The sequence below is a fragment of the Ascaphus truei genome, chromosome 3 (assembly GCF_040206685.1).
Source record: "Ascaphus truei isolate aAscTru1 chromosome 3, aAscTru1.hap1, whole genome shotgun sequence".
Classification (NCBI taxonomy): Eukaryota; Metazoa; Chordata; class Amphibia; order Anura; family Ascaphidae; genus Ascaphus; species Ascaphus truei.
This window is the reverse complement of record NC_134485.1, coordinates 2981570-2987569: the sequence shown is the minus strand read 5'-3', so window position 1 is coordinate 2987569 and position 6000 is coordinate 2981570. Positions and strand designations below refer to the sequence as shown.

Here is a 6000-nt window from a genome sequence, read left to right as displayed (position 1 = left end):
TAGCGGCTGGAATTGGGATGTCACGCCGATTTTAGTTCCAGGACGATTTGAGCTAAGTCCCGGTGATGAGATTTCAAGTCCTCCGGAGGAAATCAGGAACAGCGGTGGCGTCAGGAACATCACGCCGATTTGAGTTTCAGGACATTTCGGGCAAAGTCCATGTCAACTAAAGACTCTTATTTCACGTCTATTTAAGCTAGGAAAGTCTAGTTTTTTGCCCAGGTCCCAAGTAAGTGTGTATTTCTATGTAGTTTGTGTAGCATTGTGTGTTTGCCTTTTCCTGTGAGTAAATGTACAATGTATTACATTAACTTGTTTTGCTCAGTGAATGATCCCGGTAAAAAGGTGTAAATTACCTGGTCTCCTGGGACAGGGATAAAGGTGATAATGGAATTGTTGAAGTTGACATCGCAAATGTATGTAGCACCAGGATGGATGTAGCATACTATAGTCTATATAGCACCATGGGCAAGTTCCAGCACTGAAAACCTGATATACTACACACAATGGTGTGTATGTATATATATATATATATATATATATATATATATATATATACACACATACATATATATATTTATACATATATATATACACACACACTTGTGTGAAAAAGAAAGTGCACCCTCTTTGAATTCTATGGTTTTACATATCAGGACATAATAACAATCATCTGTTCCTTAGCAGGTCTAAAAATTAGGTAAATACAACCTCAGATGAACAACACATGACATATTACACTGTGTCATGATTTATTTAACAAAAATAAAGCCAAAATGGAGAAGCCATGTGTGAAAAACTAAGTACACCCTTACTGCTTCCATAGGAATTAAGATGCTAAGTAGCAGGCAGGTGCTGCTAATCAAATGCCCTTGATTAATTGATCATCAGCAAGTGTGACAACCTGTATAAAAGCCGACGTTTTAGAAATTTGCTGGTCTGGAGTATTCAGGTGTGTGTTAACACAATGCCATGGAGGAAAGACATCAGCAATGATCTTAGAGAAGCAATTTTTGCTGCCCATCAATCTGGGAAGGGTTATAAGGCCATTTCCAAACAATTTAAAGTCCATCATTCTACAGTGAGAAAGATTATTCAAAAGTGGAAACATTCAAGACAGTTGCCAATCTTCCCAGGAGTGGACGTCCCAGCAAATTCAACCCAAGGTCAGACCGTGCAATGCTCAGAGAAATTGCAAATCCCCCAAGAGTTACATCTCAGACTACAGGCCTCAGTTAGCATGTTAAATGTTAAAGTTAATGACAGTACAATTAGAAAAAGACTGAACAAGTATGATTTGTTTGGAAGGGTTGCCAGGAGAAAGCCTCTAATCTCTAAAAAGAACTTGGCAGCACGGCTTAGGTTTGCAAAGTTGCATCTGAACAAACCACAAGACTTCTGGAACAATGTCCTTTGGACAGACGAGACCAAAGTGGAGATGTTTGGCCATAATGCGCAGCGCCACGTTTTGCGAAAATCAAACACAGCACATCAGCACAAAAACCTCATACCAACTGTCAAGCACGGTGGAGGAGGGGTGATGATTTGGGCTTGTTTTGCAGCCACAGGACCTGGGAACCTTGCAATCATTGAGTCGACCATGAACTCCTCTGTATACCAAAGTACTCTAGAGTCAAATGTGAGGCCATCTGTCCATCAGCTAAAGCTTGGCCTAAATTGGGTCATGCAAAAGGACAATGATCCCAAGCACACCAGCAAATCTACAACAGAATGGCTGAAAAAGAACAGAATCAAGGTGTTGCAATGGCCCAGTCAAAGTCCAGACCTCAACCCGATTGAAATGCTGTGGCGGGACCTTAAGAGAGCTGTGCATAAATAAATGTCCACAAACCTCAATGAACTGAAGCAACTTGTAAAGAAGAGTGGGACAAAATTCCTCCACAACGATGTGAGAGACTGATAAAGTCTTACAGAAAACGATTACTCCAAGTTATTGCTGCTAAAGGTGGTTCTACAAGCTATTGAATCATAAGGTGTACTTAGTTTTTCACACATGGTTTCTCCATTTTGGCTTTATTTTTGTTAATCATGACACAGTGTAATATGTCATGTGTTGTTGTTCATCTGAGCTTGTTTTTACCTAATTTTAAGACCTGCTAAGGAACAGATGATTGTTATTATGTCCTGATATGTAAAACCATGGAATTCAACGAGGGAGTACTTTATTTTTGACACCACTGTGTATACACACACACACACACACACACACACACACACACACACCTCTTAATGGGTCTTCTCAGTGTGGGGTTGGTTATAGTGGCTTTGCAAAATGAAGCAGGGATAGGTTTCACCATATATATCCATTACAAAGCATACAGCACACCCAACATACAGTACACACAGCACACCCAACATACAGTACACACAGCACACCCAACATACAGTACACACAGCACACCCAACATACAGTACACACAGCACACCCAACATACAGTACACACAGCACACCCAACATACAGTACACATACAGCACACCCAACATACAGTACACACAGCACACCCAACATACAGTACACACAGCACACCCAACATACAGTACACACAGCACACCCAACATACAGTACACACAGCACACCCAACATACAGTACACACTGCACACCCAACATACAGTACACACAGCACACCCAACATACAGTACACACAGCACACCCAACATACAGAACACACAACACACCCAACATACAGTACACACAGCACACCCAACATACAGTACACACAGCACACCCAACATACAGTACACACAGCACACCCAACATACAGTACACACAGCACACCCAACATACAGTACACACAGCACACCCAACATACAGTACACACAGCACACCCAACATACAGTACACACAGCACACCCAACATACAGTACACACAGCACACCCAACATACAGTACACACAGCACACCCAACATACAGTACACACAACACACCCAACATACAGTACACACAGCATAAAGCTGCAGCAGCCGTTACTGAAACACTTCACACGTTGTATACCTCGGAATACCCATGTCATGGCGCGGGATTTCTTCCAACCGTAGCGCCTAATACGCGAGTGCAGAAAATGGCATTTTAGTGTTCTGGTTTTTAAACACCTGAAAGTGGCACAGTGACACAGTAACAGTGACACAGTAACAGAATGACACAGTAACCGAGTGACACAGTAACAGAGTGACACAGTAACAGAGTGACACAGTGACACAGTGACAGAGTGACAGAGTGACAGAGTGACAGAGTGACAGAGTGACAGAGTGACAGAGTGACAGAGTGACAGAGTGACAGAGTGACAGAGTGACAGAGTGACAGAGTGACAGAGTGACACAGTACTGTACACATTGCAATTCATTCATTTCATTGCACCTAAAGAAACAGAATCCATGAAATTCAAACAAAGCCACCGCGATAAACACGTGTGCCTGGGGCGATTGGCGGCGTTAATGCCGCGAGGAATACAGCAGCGCACACCAAATCGGCGCCGTGATTGTTTGAATAATGGCCGCTGCAGCTGTATATTACACACATACAGTACACCCAGCATATATTACACTCATACAGATGCAGCAACGAGTATCCGAACACTTGCCTTTGAAAATCTGGGGCAATCTCAGTTTGAATGGGACTGCCAGGGACCCCCGCTGTGTTAATCCGATGGGCCATTAGTCTGTCTGCAGAAATGTCACAGAAATGTTGCAGAATTACTGTGGTATTGCCCCAGATTTTCCCAGGCAAGTGTTCGGATACTCGTTGCTGCATCAGTACAATACACAGCATACAGTACAGGCACAGCATACAGTACAGGCACAGCATACATTACACGCACAGCATACAGTACAGGCACATCATACATTACACGCACAGCATACATTACACGCACAGCATACAGTACAGGCACAGCATACATTACATGCACAGCATACAGTACAGGCACAGCATACAGTACACGCACAGCATACATTACACACACAGCATACATTACACGCACAGCATACATTACACGCACAGCATACATTACACGCACAGCATACATTACACGCACAGCATACATTACACGCACAGCATACATTACAGGCACAGCATACATTACACACAGCATACATTACACGCACAGCATACATTACACGCACAGCATACATTACACGCACAGCATACAGTACAGGCACAGCATACATTACACCCACAGCATACAGTACAGGCACATCATACATTACACGCACAGCATACAGTACAGGCACAGCATACAGTACTGCAGCCCATATCCAAGTGGCCCATTATAAGTGGCATGACTACTGAACAACTGAAGTTTAAAAGGAAGTTCAAAAGAAGTGAGGAAGTGGACACCCCCATCTGGCCCTGTTTCCTGCATTTGAACTACGCTGGAAAGGAGGATATCATCTATACAGACTGCATCATTACTGCTGTGATGCTGCCTTTACCATTTATATTTGCAGTGACTTCACTTCTTCTCAAATTATGCACTTCTTTTTACCAGCCTCAGTATGTCTCTAACTCTATTCATATATCTCCATCTCTCCTTCCATCCCCACTTCTCAGTTCACATGAACTCCTTTCTTACCTGCGTCCTCTGACACCACACAGCTATATCCCCTGCACTAAAACACACCCCTACAAATCCTCTTCACACATTCTCTTTCTATCCATGCTTCTCCTCCTTGCTTCTGGGGATATCTCTCCCAATCCTGGTACCTGTCTTATTCCTCCATGCGCTCGTCCTCGCCTGCCAATTGCAACCTCTACTCCTTCTGGTGTCAAACCCTCCAACCTCATACCCATCCCCTGCCACCCTCCCTCCTCTCTCCCTTTCTCCTGTGCCCTTTGGAGTGCTCGCTCCCTCTCTAACAAGTTCCTCTCTGTGCATGACTTCTTTCTCTCTCACCCCCTGCTTCTCTTTGCTATAACTGAGACCTGGCTCACTCAGTCTGACTCTGCTCTGGAAGCTGCCCTCTCCTACGGTGGCCTTTCCTTCTCCCACACTCCGCGCACTGATGGCAGGGGTGGAGGCGTGGGGCTCCTGCTCTCCTCTCTCTGTCGTTACCGAACCCTTCCTATTCCTCCCTCTCTTGCTTTTCCCTCCTTTGAGGCTCACACTGTCCAGATTTTCTCTCCTCTCCCTGTTCATGTGGCGGTCATCTATCGCCCACCTACCTCTACTCATCCCCCTTCTGCCTTTCTCTCTCACTTTGAATCCTGGCTCTCTTTCTTCCTCTCCTCAGACTCCCCTGTTCTTCTCCTTGGGGACTTCAATTGCCACATTGATGACCCCTCTCTCCCTTGGGCTTCCCGCTTTCTTTCTCTAACCTCTTCTTTTGGCCTTCAACAGTGGACTGCAGCCAGCACCCACAAGGATGGCCACTACTTAGACCTGGTTTTCACTAAGAACTTCTCTCTCTCCGATTTCTCCATTTCCCCTTTTCCTCTCTCTGACCATCACCTCATCTCATTCTCTATCTCGCTTCTCCCCTTCTCCACCTCCATCTACACCCCGGTTCTGCAGAAACCTGCGCTCTATTCACTTACCTGACTTTGAGTCCACTTTACGCTCCTCCCTCTCCTCTCTCAGCTCTGCTACAGACCCCGACAACCTGGTCAGGAACTACAACTCTGTCTTGTCCTCCTCTCTTGATCTACATGCCCCGCTTTCTCTCTGCCGCACTCGCCCTTCTAACCCTAGACCCTGGCTAAATTCCCACACACGCATGCTGCGTTCCTCCACTCGTTCCTCTGAACGCCTCTGGAGGAAGTCTCACACTCTCGCAGACTTCCTTCACTACAAATTTATGCTATCCTGTTTCAACTCTGCCCTCTCGCAAGCTAAACAAGCCTACTTTTCTGCACTAATCAACATGCACAAGTCTAACCCACGCCGACTGTTCTCTGTCTTTGATACTCTACTCAAACCACCCTCAGCTGCCTCTCCTTCCTCCATCTCCGCTCAGGACTTTGCTGACTATTTTAAGGAAAAG

The 6000-nt window shown here is 45.1% G+C and overlaps 1 protein-coding gene across 1 annotated transcript in view; it reads left to right on the top strand.

Annotated features, from left to right (window-relative positions):
- The window catches only part of LOC142490599 (uncharacterized), a 125927-nt gene that overhangs the window by 74414 nt on the left and 45513 nt on the right, over window positions 1-6000 (top strand). The gene's annotated exons all lie outside the window — the stretch shown is intronic.